The sequence below is a fragment of the Podarcis tiliguerta genome (assembly GCF_965153285.1).
Source record: "Podarcis tiliguerta genome assembly, chromosome: 3".
NCBI lineage: Eukaryota > Metazoa > Chordata > Lepidosauria > Squamata > Lacertidae > Podarcis > Podarcis tiliguerta.
The window spans coordinates 19,003,937-19,019,591 of record NC_139536.1 but is presented as its reverse complement, the minus strand read 5'-3'; the positions used below and the strand labels follow the sequence as shown (position 1 = coordinate 19,019,591).

General features: G+C 45.3%; 1 protein-coding gene across 1 annotated transcript in view; it reads left to right on the top strand.

The window, feature by feature from the left end:
* The window catches only part of TTC7A (tetratricopeptide repeat domain 7A), a gene marked incomplete at its 5' end in the record, with an annotated part of 174,212 nt that overhangs the window by 145,852 nt on the left and 12,705 nt on the right, over positions 1–15,655 (top strand). The window lies entirely within an intron of this gene.

Sequence of the window (15,655 nt, the reverse complement as noted above, 5' to 3'; positions counted from 1 at the left end):
GCTTCCTCTATGCTTATGAAGCTTTCTGTGGGTTTACTGAGGGTTTGTCCAACAGGATGTATCTCAACCCACTCACAGACATCTGTTTCAGCTGGTGCAATAGCGCTTACATTTTTCTAACACCCCTTAACCAGCCTCCTAAGGCCCCTGCAACCCAGCTGTTGGATTGCAACCATATTATTATTATTATTATTATTATTATTATTATTATTATTATTATTATTTCAGGTTAGGAGGCAAGCTGTTTTACTGAGGAGAGCAAGATTGGCAGCCAGCTTGAAAGCCTTGTTGCTGAATAATATGGAGGATTAAATTGCTAAAGCAATAAGCATATTTTAATAAGATTTGTTATGGTTACTTATTTTATACCTTGTAATTCTCAGAAATACGAATGCACTCGAGGAGTAATTACATCTACTCTGAAATGCCCAAGTCATGGGGAACCTGAAACTGCCCTTTCTGCTCTCCTTAAATGTGGCTGCACATCCCATATGTAGAGTTCCTGGTGTTCCAGTTCTGTTTTGATGACGCACCAGCAAGCAAAAAGTGGAAGCACCAATTACTTGAACAACCTGCCCACAACCTGGTGCCTGCCAGCTGTTTTGGACTACAACTTCTGTATACCCCAGGCAGCTGTTGTGCAAAACAGCTGAAGAGACCAGGTTGGTGAATTCTGCACACAAACATCCACAATTCTGGTGCGAGTTGTTGTTGTTGTTTAGCCGTGTTTGACTCTTCGTGACCCCATGGACCAGAGCATGCCAGGCACTCTTGTCAGGTTTTTTAAATTTGTGGTTTCTTTTAAGAGCAGCATTCATATAGCTAGCTGTTCTTTCAGAAAGCCTTTTCCTTAGCTGCATAAGAATGGGTCTCCGTGAACAGCTCCTGTCCTTCCGAAAGAACTTTTAAATGATTCGGCCTCATCAGTAGGAAACAGCTGTAGGTATTTCTTCCACAGAATCAGCCCCATCTATGTGTCTGGGTTGTTTAAACAAACCCCAGCCATGTGTGTTGTTGTTTAGTCATTTAGTCGTGTCCGACTCTTCGTGACCCCATGGACCAGAGCACGCCAGGCACTCCTGTCTTCCACTGCCTCCCGCAGTTTGGTCAAACTCATGCTGGTGGCTTTGAGAACACTATCCAACGATCTCGTCCTCTGTCGTCCCCTTCTCCTTGTGCCCTCCATCTTTCCCAACATCAGGGTCTTTCCCAGGGAGTCTTCTCTTCTCATGAGGTGGCCAAAGTATTGGAGTCTCAGCTTCAGGATCTGTCCTTCCAGTGAGCACTCAGGGCTGATTTCCTTCAGAACGGATAGGTTTGATCTTCTTGCAGTTCATGGGACAATCAAGAGTCTCCTCCAGCACCATAATTCAAAAGCATCAATTCTTTGTCGATCAGCCTTCTTTATGGTCCAGCTCTCACTTCCATACATCACTACTGGGAAAACCATAGCTTTAACTATACAGACCTTTGTTGGCAAGGTGATGTCTCTGCTTTTTAAGATGCTGTCTAGGGTTGTCATTGCTTTTCTTCCAAGAAGCAGGCGTCTTTTAATTTCATGACTGCTGTCACCCATCTGCAATGATCATGGAGCCCAAGAAAGTAAAATCTCTCACTGCCTCCATTTCTTCCCCTTCTATTTGCCAGGAGGTGATGGGACCAGTGGCCATGATCTTCGTTTTTTTATGTTGAGCTTCAGACCATATTTTACACTCTCCTCTTTCACCCTCCTTAAAAGGTTCTTTAATTCCTCCTCACTTTCTGCCATCAAGGTTGTGTCATCTGCATATCTGAGGTTGTTGATATTTCTTCTGGCAATCTTAATTCCGGCTTGGGAGTCATCCAGCCCCCAGCCTTTCACATGGTGCGAGTTACAATGTGTGAAAAGAGACAGGGATGAAGAACCCGCAGCCTTCTAGATGTTATTGTCCTCTCACATCTGGCCATGTAGACCGGGGCTGATGAGAGTTGGAGTCCAATGGAATCTAAGGAGCCAAAGGCTTCTCACCTCCGGGTTAAAAATTATAATCAGCACATATTTTGCAATAAGGTTCGCCTTTAAAGATAATTAATGTTTTGATCGGCAATAGTACACAAATGGATCTTTTCTGTCAAAACGAATCCCTTGCAAAATGCTGTTATTTAATAATACCCTTGAGCAATGATTTCCACGGCTATTATGTTCTTAAGTTGGAATTCAATTTATTTATTGGGGGTTTTGAAAACCACAGCTTACTCCTAACGTTTTGTTTTCACCCTTGTCTCATGATGAATCACTCGGATTCCCCATCTGATCATATCTGTGGGTTTTTCTGAAAGAGATTCAGAAAAAAAATGTTTTCTGGGAGAGTTTCAGACAACAACATTTCTTTCCCAAGTGCTTTGGAAGAGTTCTGCAGTTATTCTGCAAACAGCAGGGCAGGTTCAACATTTGCATAAACCTTGCCTGGTGTCACTAGTCTCAAACCTTGGCAGCCATTTCTGGCTCATTGATTTACAGTGTTGGAGAAAGGGCACGTCTAGGCTGTCCAGCTCAGTCCATGAGACCGGAAAACTTCATGTAATTAATGAAAATATAGGAGGGCATGTTCCTTTATGCTGTAGAATCCCTCACCAGAACCATCCTGCGGCATGAAGATGTTTCTCTAAGCTATTTTAACAAACAGGTTCCAATTCAGGAAAGCATATATTTTCAGCGAATCATTCTGCCTTATTTAACCTTCAAGCAGGGGAAATCAGTATGATGCCAACCCAATGCTGTTGGGTACCATCTCCCATCAGACCCAGCCAGCCTGGCTGATAGTTAGGGGTGATGGGAGTTGTAGTCTAGCAACACCTGGAAGGTCTGATACCTACCTTAGAGAGATGATTACCTGAGCATTGCCAACAGTGCTGGCACTGTGTAGAAGAAGACCTGTGAGAGAGATGTCAGACATAATTATTCCACATGCCAGTACCATGAGATGTGGCATGAGCTGTGTCAAAGATCATTATAATGTGTCTCTGTTGGGGAAATATTGGGGTTTCAAGCCGAATACCCAATATTTCCCCAACACCTCCCTCCATTACATGCATTTTCAGAGCAGTAAAGGGAAGCAGCCATGTGAAATGTGCAATCATGCCACTAACCTAACATAAAAATATGCAGTCAGCAATATAAGAGTTCAGATGACTCTATGAGAGAAGAGAGAGCAACTCCTAGGTGATGTATACAGAGGCTCTGTATTCTTGGACCCCAGCAGTTGCCTGATGATTCTGGGTGTTGCCGGCGGTGCTGAATCATTTATTTTGAAGGTTATGATGGGATTCAAAAGCAGAATTGTAGAGCTGGGAGCCAGAGGGTCACCCAATCCAACCCTCTGCAATGCAGGAACCACAACTAAAATGATACATTCCAAAGCCAGGTCTCCAGATCCCCTAAGCTGCCTGCCATGTATGGTGGCCCATCAGGGACTTGGCAAACCTCATTTTGCCACCTGCCTTCAACTCCAGCTGCCTAGAACCCACCCAAACATATGATGTGGCAGGTGGGCTGCATTCAGCCTGGTGGAGCAAAAATTGCACCTCTTTGCTCTGAGACTCCAAAGTGTGTGTTTGTGCGTTTTCCCTGTGTGTGCATGCATTCGTGTTTGTGTGTGTGTGTGTGTGTGTGTGTGTGAGAGAGAGAGAGAGAGAGAGAGAGAGAGAGATGAGGTAACAAATCATTATTACAGTGGTACCTTGGGTTACATACGCTTCAGGTTACATACGCTTCAGGTTACAGACTCCGCTAACCCAGAAATAGTGCTTCAGGTTAAGAACTTTGCTTCAGGATGAGAACAGAAATCGTGCGGTCCGGCAGCGCGGCATTAGCTAAAGTGGTGCTTCAGGTTAAGAACAGTTTCAGGTTAAGTACAGACCGCCGGAACGAATTAAGTACTTAACCCGAGGTACCACTGTATTGGTTAACCTGTGAAGCAGAAGGAACTAAAGTGGGTCTGGCCTGTTACTGAAAAGAGATCCTTATGAAATTCTTCTCCTTTTGTCAGAATATTTCCCCCAAAAGTAATTGGCGCGAGCCCAGCTGCAGTGTCCACCCTCCTTTCCAGACATCCATCATACTGATCAGTTGTCTCTGCAGTGCTGTGGAAGGAAGGGGAAAGCATAAACAGATGTGAATTTTCAGGTGCTTGCAGGAGTGCTGTGTTACCCTAGGTAATAGGGCACAAGAAGCCAGTGGGTGGGGAGAGGATTAGCTGTTTGTCCCTCCACCCCAGTGCCTTGGAAAGAGCAAGGTTTCAGATTGTCTTCACTTGATGTTGGCGTCGAACTTTGCTACCTCTTAATGTTAAATGGACAGTACCAATTTCCCCATCACCAGGAAAATTGCCTAACATTCTAGGAAACACGATGCCTGAAACTCAAACCACATGGGTTGGCAGTGGATGAATATCTTTAAATAAGAGTCGACCCCCAATCATATGTACAGTGTTTGTGTAGTGGTGAAATTTAAAATGGATAGAAGGGGCTGAACCCACCCTGCCTTTCTGTCCCCTCCACACACAATCACTCAAATGCATACTTACTTTTCTCCCAGCTGGCCTCCCTTATGATAATCTGCCAATTTGCCTGGTGGAAAAATGTCTAAGGGAGAGGAGCTGAAATGCCACCCCCCCCACCTGCACAGAGTAGGCTCATGTAGTAAGGGCTCCACTCGATTTCTAAGAAAGGGAATTAGGATGCCTGCAAAATCAGAAGAACGAGTTGGGGTCACAGGTGGAGGGGGCTAGAATTATGAAAGTACTTAAGAGCCCACTGTAACAACTCCCAGCATTTCCATCCCCCCAAAGCTCAAAGAGCAGCTTGCAGAAATCAGTCCTAAAACAGTCCCTGCCCTCAGTCCTATAATCTAGAAGGCATGTCACACAAGGAAAAAGAGATGGGGAGGGAGGAGGAAAAAAGCATGCTCAGCCACCAGGTCTTAAGGCTAAAGAATTATTATAGCAAATGACTAGCATCGAGACAGTTCAGGAAGCCTGATGAAATGGCTGCTGTTAGGTTACACCTGAGCGAGGGCCAAAAGCAGCCAGCCTCTCAGCAGAGGTGATGGACTAGTCCTTTTTTCCTTCTCTCCCTTTGCTCTGCGGCCTGATGGAATTAGGCGTGATTTCTGGTGTGGGCATCTGCACAGTCTCGGGAACATCGGAGCAGCATATGGTTGCCAAGAACCTCTTTATTTCTCTTCAAACAAATAGATGCCACTGCAGAGAAGTTGGTTGTGCATCAACAAAAGGGCAGATTGGTAGCAGGCCCTGTTGTTAAAGGCTGCTTCACACACATTGGACAGAGACACAAGCCTCTTGCACTGTTTGTTTCCTCACCCCCATATAACATGCAAAGCAATGGGCTTCTCCCATTATCAAGCCGTTGCATGATATTTGCAGTTTTCAATCTGCCTGAGAGAAGTGTTGAATAGACCACTTCCCTCATCCCCCGGGACATCTTAAGACAGAGGTCAGCAATCTTTTTCAGCTGTGGGCTGGTCCACCGTCTCTCAGACCTTGTGGGGGGCCAGGCTATATTGGGGGGGGGGGTGAACGAATTCCTATGCCTCACAAATAACCCAGAGATGCATTTTAAATAAAAGGACACATTCTACTCATGTAAAAACACGCTGATTCCCAGACTGTCCACGGGCCAGATTGAGAAGGCGATTGGGCCGCATCTGGCCCCCAGGCCTTAGGTTGCCTACCCTTGTCTTACGACCTGTGTGCTCTGAGGAAAGGCAGAAAGTAAGAAGTCCAGGCCAGGGAGCTCATGCTATCAGCTCCTGAAGGGACCATCAGTTTGGCCTGAAAGTATTCTGCTCTATATTATGTAAAGTTTGTTTTAGTACTGTAAAAAAATTAGAAACCTCCTTGGCTGCCTTAGTAGAAAGGTGACATCTTAATGCAGGAAATTAATACATCACAACCATGGCTGCGTGTAATAAACTGGATTCAGAGCCAGCCCAAGACATTTTGCCGCCTGAGGCAAGGGACAATATTGCCACACACGCCCCTGTGTACATAAGTTCAGTGGGCTGACAATATAATCTTACTTCAACACCTTTGAGAAGTCAGCGTTCTTCACAGACCCTGAGCGCAGCAGGCTTAATTTGGGGGCATAGGGTAGGACACATAGCAGCCAAAGCTCTGTTCACCAGCAGCTGAATCTGCTTCTTCACAGCCTGAGGCAGCTGCCTCACTTTGCCTAATGATAGGGCCTGCCTTGATTGGATTCCTTTGGAAATCCAATGAATGGTGATCTTGTAGCAGCAGCTGATCTTGTAACCCCACAGTTTGATGATTCAACCTGTTCCCATATTGCCAAATGGTTCTGAATCATTACCTTTCCACATGATTTAAACCACCAGCTAATTTCAGAATATCATTCACTATGCCAGATATGCCAGCAATATTCAACATGACATTCCCTCAGAATTATGTTGCCTGTTCCAGGCAATTTCACTGAATTGTATTCTGGCCAGAATTTTGGCCAGGGATATAAAATGTTGGCTGGTTTTATTGGCCAGCCTGTGGTGAACCACAATGCTGCCTGTTGTTCTCTTTGTGACAAAACCACAAAAGGAGGAGAGTAGGAGCTATTTCACTTATGAATCACAACACAGATGGGGATATGAAGTTCAAAAGAGGCCATTCAACCTAGCTAGCAGCCTAGTGTTCTTCAAACTTAGGTCTCCAGGTACAGTTGGACCGCAGTTCCCATCATCCTCAGTCAGCTTAGCCAATGGCCAAGGGTAATGGGAGTTGTAGTCCAACAGCATATGGGGACCCAAGAATGTGGAACACTCCTATAGGCAGCCAGCACAGGACAATGAATTTGTCTGGGAGTGGGGAATATGCCTTTCCTGTGTATACATTATGTTACAAGAAGATCCAATTATCAGTTTACCCTTGAGAATACAAGATAAATGAAATAAAATATTTGGGAGAACCAAGTGAGAAAGAGATTGGGGGGCGGGGGCTAAAGCTGAGTGGAAACTTCTTGCCTTGGTTTGCAGTTTGTGTTGTGGTTGTCAACACAATGCTTTGCTGAGATTTCTGCATTGCAGGGGATCAGACAAGATGGCCCTTGGGGTCCCTTCCAACTCTTAAGATTCTATGACTTTGTTTATCCATTGCTGTGCCACAATATCTGGTGCAGCACCATGACACCACCAGCAAAGTGCCACTGCTCTTTGGGTTCATTATAAGCATATATGTAATGGATTGGCATAGCAGGGCTATTACAGCTGTCAACGGCGAGGTGTTGCACCTCAAAAGGTACCAGTGCATTTCGTATATGAACTGTCTTGTCTTGCTGTCTCGCGCGCATTCCGGGAAGGCGAAAGACCACCGCTGCTCTGCTCCTTGAGAGGAGCTTCAAAGAAACACATTTGTTCCTCTGCCGCTCAAACCGACGACATCTTGCCATCTGAATCCATGTGCTCCATCAATGCGAAGCCCCTGCTGTTAGGTGATGCCAACCTTATTATAGCCTGGCCATCTGTGAGGGAATCTACTGTCTGTGGAATAGATGGACCCCATGGAAGTTGGCCAACTCGGCCTTAAAGGATAAATCATAAAGCATGGGTAGGCAAACTAAGGCCCGGGGGTCGGATCCGGCCCAATCGCCTTCTAAATCCGGCCTGCAGACAATCCAGGAATCAGCGTATTTTTACATGAGTAGAATGTGTGCTCTTATTTAAAATGCATCTCTGGGTTATTTGTGGGGCCTGCCTGGTGTTTTTACATGAGTAGAATGTGTCCTTTTATTTAAAGTGTACCTCTGGGTTATTTGTGGCGCACAGGAATTTGATCATTATTTTTTCTTCAAAATATAGTCCGCCCCTCCCCCCCCCCAGGTCTGAGGGACAGTAAACCGGCCCCTTACTGAAAAAGTATGCTGACCCATGTCATAAAGGAACCACAGTGGGGTGTATTCCTGCCCCCCAGCTCCCCTGGAAATGAATCAGTATTTGACTGCGCATAACAGGAGGAAAGTCGTCAGGAAGGGAATTATTTAGCCCATGAATTAATGCAGAGAGAGAGAGAGAGAGAGAGAGAGAGAGAGAGAGAGAGAGGAAACACCTGAGATGCGTTCACAACATGCCCCAGCTTCTGCAGATGCTCCCAGCGCACATCAGTGCTTGAATCCCCATGTCATTACAACTAAGGCCTGTGCATCTTTTATTCCTTAGAGGTATGGTCCGCCTTGTGACTTGGAGCCACTGACCTCATTTATGCAGAGGAACTAGGCAGTATAACAATAGCTCCACAGAAGCGACAGCTCATTTTTGCAGGAGCCCGTTCAGTGGCTGGGGGGCTGGGGGGAGAGAGCACGTGTCAGGAAAGGTGCTTCGCTGTTTACCTTTCTTCTGAGAAAAATAAGCTTCCTCCCTCTGCCAGGGATGCAGCCGGGGTTCATTCATAAAGAATGTACTGGAGTGAAAAATCCTATATGTATGACGTACCTTCTGAAAGGAACTCTGGGCATTCAAAATAACAGCTCCTGTGGGTGGTGCAGATGACTGTAGCTGTACACAAAGGAATTTTTTTTTTAATTGTCCTTTAAAATAAGTGTGCAGATCTCTGAATAGGAGATAAATTGTGAAGCGCTTGATAGACCCAGAGAAGGCTTTTAATGATGATAATAATAATAATAATAATAATAATAATAATAATAATAATAATAATGACTTCTCCTACCCCACCAAATTCTCAAGCTGGCTGTGTATTGTTTGTTTCCCTGAAGACCTCGGGTTGAAGAAGCAATATGTTAATTTTAGGAAGTAAGTTATTTCATTAAAACTGAAGGTATTGGAAAATGCGCCCCAGACCTGATGAAGAGAGCACAGCAGAGGTTATATTTTCTGAGAATCCTCCAGAAAAATAATCTCTCAAAGGACCTGTTGATGGCATTTTACCATTGTACTGTTGAGAGGGTATTAACTTATGGTCTGTGTGTGTGGTTTGGGAGCTGCCCGCTCAGGGGAAAACATGCACTCTGAGACCGTGTGTCTATATCACACGCCCTGCCAAATATTTTGGAAAGGCTTCTCATGAAACAGTTGCAGCAGAGAGCATTCCTGCTTTTAGTTTTGAGAGGAAGCTTTGGTCTTCATTGCCTCCCTAGAATCAAAGATGATGGAAGTGTTTGGTGGCAACTGTCACAAGCAATTGGAAGGTGTCTGCATCTTTGGGTGCCATGGGGCAGATTGCCGTGATTTGTTTTTTGAGTTCCGTGCTTCCTTTCCTTTTAATCCTGCTTTTCCAAATCTGTTTACGGAAACAGAACGCTAGCCTCAAAGAACCATGTCTATGAGCTGCAAGGCGTACTTAAATTAAACCCGCTGAAAAACGTTCGCCCTTTTCAGGCCTGGCTGATAAGATAAAATATTGGTCCTTGAGGAAACTCACACATATTGCCCATACCGCTAAACCAGTAGGCTCCACCCCTCTGTGCCTCTCAGGAAAATGGCTTCAGGGGGAAAGAGCCACAACACAGCTGTCAAGCTCATGTCCCCAAGCACTATGACAACAGTGGCTCTTACTTGCAAATAATAATAAAAATTATTTAGGCTAGTTAAACGATCTGTGGCCTTTTAAGCTGTGTGTGTGGCAGGGTGTTGTTTTTGGTTGTTACTATGGTATGCATTTTTGTGTTTTTATATTGTAAACTACCCTGTGATCTTCAAATGAAGCATGGTTTAGAAACAACAACAACAACAATGGAGTAAGGATTTGAACCTAGAAGCTGACCTTCAGCTGGTCTCCCTCTCCCTCTCCCTAACCAATTTTATATTGTTTTTGTGAGGATAAAGGGAGTTAGCCTGAGATATATTGGAGGATGTGTATTTGATGGATAATACTGAAAAATAAGTTGTATGCCACCCCCCACTCTCTGTTGAGCCGCAGTAATATGGCAGGGGGTTCCATGAGCTCCCCCCCGGGTCTGTGCTTCTTCGGAGAATTGAGACAGGGTGGAGACTGTTGTAGCTTTAAGAAATATGGTGTATTCACCTATGTACACCTTCAGTCTGCATGGAGGGAGTCCAGATCTTACAGCAAGGTCCTTTCAAGAGGGTTTTGTCCCCCACAGCAGGGCAGCCTTTTGTCATGTTATTGCCTCTATCCCAGGTGAGCCGCTGGCTTGGAAAGAAAGCTTAGCCTGTACTTTTCCACTGGCCTCCAATCTTCCCTTCAGTACCCCCAAATAACCAAAATCCTACCATTTATTATTACAAGTTGAACCTCTCACACCGTGCTTCAACGTACAGTGGTACCTCAGGTTACAAACACTTTGGGTTACAGACTCCGGTAACCCGGAAGTAGTACCTCGGGTTAAGAACTTTACCTCAGAATGAAAACAGAAATTGTGGGCCAGTGGTGCAGCGGCAACGGGAGGCCCCATTAGCTAAAGTGGTACCTCAGGTTAAAAACGGTTTCAGGTTAAGAACAGACCTCCGGAACAAATTAAGTTCGTAACTAGAGGTACCACTGTACTTCGCTTCTCCTCTGTGCTGCAGTGGTTCCCCTGCACAGCAGCTCAGCAACTGAGAAGTAGCGACATTTCTTACCGCTACTCAAGAATGCAAAAGTCATTGGTTGCATTCCACAGTGCTTATTTTCTTCTTATGTCAACTGAAAGTGCGCTCATCTCAGTGGCAGTTCAAGGCCCGGCTGCACTTCGCTAGAAGGCTAGCATCAACCCTCCTGCAAATGTTCAGCAAAGTGTGTTCTCCTTCATGGAGAGCACGTGTTGCGGTGGGGGCCGCCAGGACACTCCAAAGTTGGGGGGCGGGCAAATTGTTCGTTGGCCACTGATGCGATTGGGGCTTCCCTTGTTGTTGGGAAGAAGTTAATGTTGCCATTTGTTGATTGACAGCCAGAAATGCTAAAACTCCTTGCATGAGGCTAGGGCTTCCTCTTTTCGCCCGTGCATTGGATTGCCCGTCCCCCCCTCCCTAGAATTAGGGTTGTCTGCTTTGACCTTGCTATGCCTGTCATGGGGTCATCTGCTCTTGGGGAAGGGGCCCAGTAGGAATTTTGTCCATCTGGCTGATTGGCTGGGGCCATTTGGTTTTTGCCTACTGCGTAGCAAATCGTCACAACTTGTAAGGTTGCGGTTAGGCATTGGTTTATGGTTTGGTTAGTTGAGGGGAAGTGGTTGAGTGCCTGCCCTTGGTAGGTTGAGTGCCTGCCCCTCTAATGCTGCTGCTGCTGCAAGGGATTCCATTAAAGGAATTGGGGGCTAACTATTGCTTGCCCACTCTGTCAAGGGGGCTCGGGCCATAGCAATGAGCTCCTGGTTGCATTTGGGGTGAGGGCAGGTTCCCTGCTCCGTCGCTACCCCCAAGTGTATTCCCCTACTCTGACTTTCGCATCGTGCGAAATGTCAGTCTGTCCCCCATGGTGGGGGCAGATAGTCGCAACCAATGCCTAAGCAACCACTCACAAATTTGTATTTCAATAAAGTTGTGCCCAAAATTATGCCAAAAATCTTTAAAAAATTCTGTGTGTTGTGTGAGTTATTGGGGTGGCCCTGGGGACTTCGACACGCAATGGAATTAAGCCGTAGCTGCCTTGTTCCCATTAAAGGCGCAGCTGATTGAGATGTCCTGATGCATAGATCAATGCGGTGTGCTCGGTGCCATGTGCCTGACAGCTTCCCTGCCTCTGTGGTAGCGAAGGTAACTAAACGAATTAATCAAAGGCCTCATTAAATAGCAAAGGCTTACAGTCTCCCCCGGGGATCATCAGATGTAGACTGACAGAGAAAGAGAGAAAGAGAAGTTCCTTGCTGGGAATTCCTTGACAACAGTTTTGATGGGAAATGAGTAACAAATTGAATGTAGAATAACAGTGTTTCTGAGCCACTCCGGAAATCTGTATGACTGATCAGGCCACATAATCTGCTTCGGAATCCAGCTAGTGGAGTGGATTCTTAGAAAAACTCTGATTTGATTTCATTTTATTTTTCTGAAGTACTGCTTAAAATATACTGGAGAGGAGATTCAAGCCAGCTTCAAGGCTGCTCAAGATTCAACAGTTGCCTGAATCTATTGCACTGTGAAGTCATTTAACTAAAAGTGGTCAGTACTTCCACAGGAGTATAATTCCCAAAGTGCTGTATGAAAAGTCATGCTAACGGAACAGGCTTCAGACCTTGCAATGTCCCTACAAAAGATCTGGGCTGTGGATCCTGTTGTTCAGTGATTGGTCTCCTTCCCTTGCATAATTATTGGTGGTGGTTGGGAACCGCCCATGGCTGCAGAAAGAGAGGAAGATCCTCTCACCATGGTGAGGGGGTTTTTTTGTGTGTGAAGGGGCTGGGCAAGGGGCACGTATCATCGCCGGATTGAGGCAAGGCACGCGCTGCTTTGTGAGACTGGCAGCCAGATCTGCTCTTCACTCTCAGCGGGCTATTAATACAGCAAAGCTTATGGCTGGGCAACATCCTAGCTGCAAACAACAAAGGAATCCCAGGAGCAATGGCAGAGCAGTTCTGCAAATTAGTTTCCGTATGCTTGAGGTGTTGTGCCTGCAGAAATAGGCACAATGACAGGCTCACCGCATCTGAATGCAGGATGAAGTGTCTGTCTTTACTAATTGGCTTTGGTTCATTTTATCCTGATCATGAAACATTTCTATCTATCTGTCTGAATTCTGGCAGGAATCTATTCTTCCATTGCATTTTCTAAAAGTGCCTTTGTTCTTTTAATACATACAGTATATATCTCTATATCTATCCATCTATATATCCCTGTCTAAATATCTAATTATGTATATAGAATTGAAGTTTTAGTTGTAACGTCAAAATCATTTTTATAAGGTGCAAAAGGGACTGGAGAGCTAAAATAATTTAGGGCTATTTCCAAATTTTTCTGGCACTCCAGCTTCCTCATCGTACTAGCCGTGTCTTTTCTGACTGACACTTTCTTCCTGATTTCATTTAAACTGTGCCCACCCCCACCCCCGCTGCCACCCAAGACTGCACCAACAATAACATTAGAAACTACAGTAGTTGAACTCACTTGTGTCCAGAGGCATGATCCCTCCGTGGCATTTCTCTGCAACTTTCTCACCCCCAAGGATGCTCAAATAAAGAGAGAGGTCAAGAGAACTGCTCTGACCCCTTAGCTGATTCAAGAAGCAAACATTTAAAACCCAGCTCATCCTACCACTGCACAGCGAATGAAATCCCTGTTTCAAATGCTAGCCAAGCAGATTATGCCACAGGTGATTCGGGTGTGTTGAATTTTCAACTTCCAAATTCCAAAAATTAGGGGAGCTAAAAAGTTGTAACATGACTTGGGAATTCAAAAGATATACAGTGGTACCTCAGGTTACGTTTCAGGTTACATACACTTCAGGTTACAGACTCCGCTAACCCAGAAATAGTGCTTCAGGATGAGAACAGAAATCGTGCTCCGGCGGCAGCAGGAGGCCCCATTAGCTAAAGTGGTGCTTCAGGTTAAGAACAGTTTCAGGTTAAGTACGGACCTCTGGAACGAATTAAGTACTTAACCTGAGGTAACCACTGTAATTTAGTTTTGCTTGGTAAGTAAAACATGTGCAAAATTGCATAAAAATCATTACAAATTATTGCCAAGTACTTGCAGTTGTAGCAGTGGTTGTTGTTATGGCATTACCTGACATATTCAGAAGGTAAAATTAAAATTCTTTCATTTTTCCAAAAGCAGTATATGTTCTCCTTCATCAATCATAGACTTACCAAGCTAACGGTTGTCCAATCACAAAAATAATAGCAGATTTGAATTCCTCATGCCTACAAACATATTTTTAAGACCCCTCACTGAAGAAACTAGAAACAGGAGAACTTGAGGTTGGGCATTTATTCTCTGCATTCCACCCCATATTTATACTTCCCAGATTGTAAATACAACTGAACGATTAATTTAAGGTGTAACAAATCTTGAGCCTATGCACAGAATTAAATGCAAATGCATAGCAGACCTTTTCCGCTATGAAAATACAGGTTATACAGTTGTTGTTGACAAGACAGTTTGATACATCTGAGTTTGTTCCATCTTGGAACCAGTGGCGTAGCGTGGGGGGTGCAGGGGGGGCCGGCCGCACCGGGCGCAACATCTGGGGGTTAGGGGGCGCAAATTACTTGCCTTGCCCCAGGTGCTGACAACCCACGCTACGCCACTGCTTGGAACTATGGTCACGGCATAAATCTACCTCTCTGTGGGTGACTTGTATCCAGTTCTGTAGTGTCTGGGCCTTTCCCAAAGAAGTCGCATACTGTACCTGAATTTTATAGGAACCACTCCTTCTAACAGCAAACTATAGCTGCTGAGTGCCTTCAGAACAGAGAAAATAAGAGGGGAGTTTCAGTGTGTTTCAGGGATCAGGGGTTGTGTGATATTAGTCCCAATCTCAGTATTGACATTTTTCTTCTTCCTGCAGTGCTTCTCATTGTAAAACTTGAGGAGGGATAGGCACATGGCTGCCTAGGTCTTCATGGATGCTTTCCTCACTCATTTGCACATGACCCCATAGGCCACAGCATATGGCCGCAGCATGTTCATCAGGCCATTCTAAGCAATGAAATTTCTCCCTTGAGCCACTGCGCCATCTGATGATGCTTCCTAGCCGAATTCTCGGCGGTTCACCTGCTTCATGCTATTGTGCTGCAGGCACATGGCATATGTAAGAGCAAAAATCCCGGGGGGGGGCCACCGAGAGAGGCCAGGGAAGGGGGAAGAGTCAGGATACAGAATCAGAGAACACCGATCGCTCTTGCTTTGCTCAAGTCTCCCCTTTTTGGTTCCTAAAACTTAAATGGACATTCTGTGCCCATTGGCAAACCGATCCTTCTCGCCCTTCGAGAGCTGGCAGGCAACTTTGAATAAAAAGAAAAGCTGTGTGCCATACACTAAATTTACTGCAAAACCCACCAGTATTTAGCTACTAACACACAGGCCCCACCAAAGCACCCTGATTCAACATGACTGTAAATGCTCTTGTGCTTTTATCCCCTCTGCTTATTATGCAAACCCCATGCTGAAATTTGCGGTCTGGTTTATCTTCATTTAACATGAATCATGGAACGGGAATGGGTGGTGAAATATAGTCAGAGTTGAGAGTGGATTTCAGGCTCTTTATTCAGCTCATAGCGGTGAGGAGGAATGGAAGTTCCCCCAGAATGTCTGCTTTATATACATTATTTACACAATGGGCCCCACGTGATTGGCTAATTCCGGGATTCACCTGTAGGCCAATCTGGTTGCGGATTCACTTCCACCTGGAGCTGGATTGGGTGGCTCCTGTGGACCAATCAGACTGCTGCATTCTGGACCCTATTGTTCTAGGACCAATCAGACTGCTGCATTCTGAATCTTATTGTTCTAGGACCAATCATACTGCTGCCTTTTGGATCCTATTCAACTCAGTACATAACAGGTGGCAACTCAGGGAACATGTTTAACTGGAAGTGTCCAGGGCAGCGAGGGGCTGGAGAGAAGCTTCTGCTTTCTGAAGGGCATTCTCTGCATTCCCACTGAGACTGGAACTCAAAATGCACATTTGCTCTGAAATTCTCTATTACACTGCAGAGACCGAGCATCTACGGTACCTGTCCCTTTGTCTTGTGTGTGGTTAGA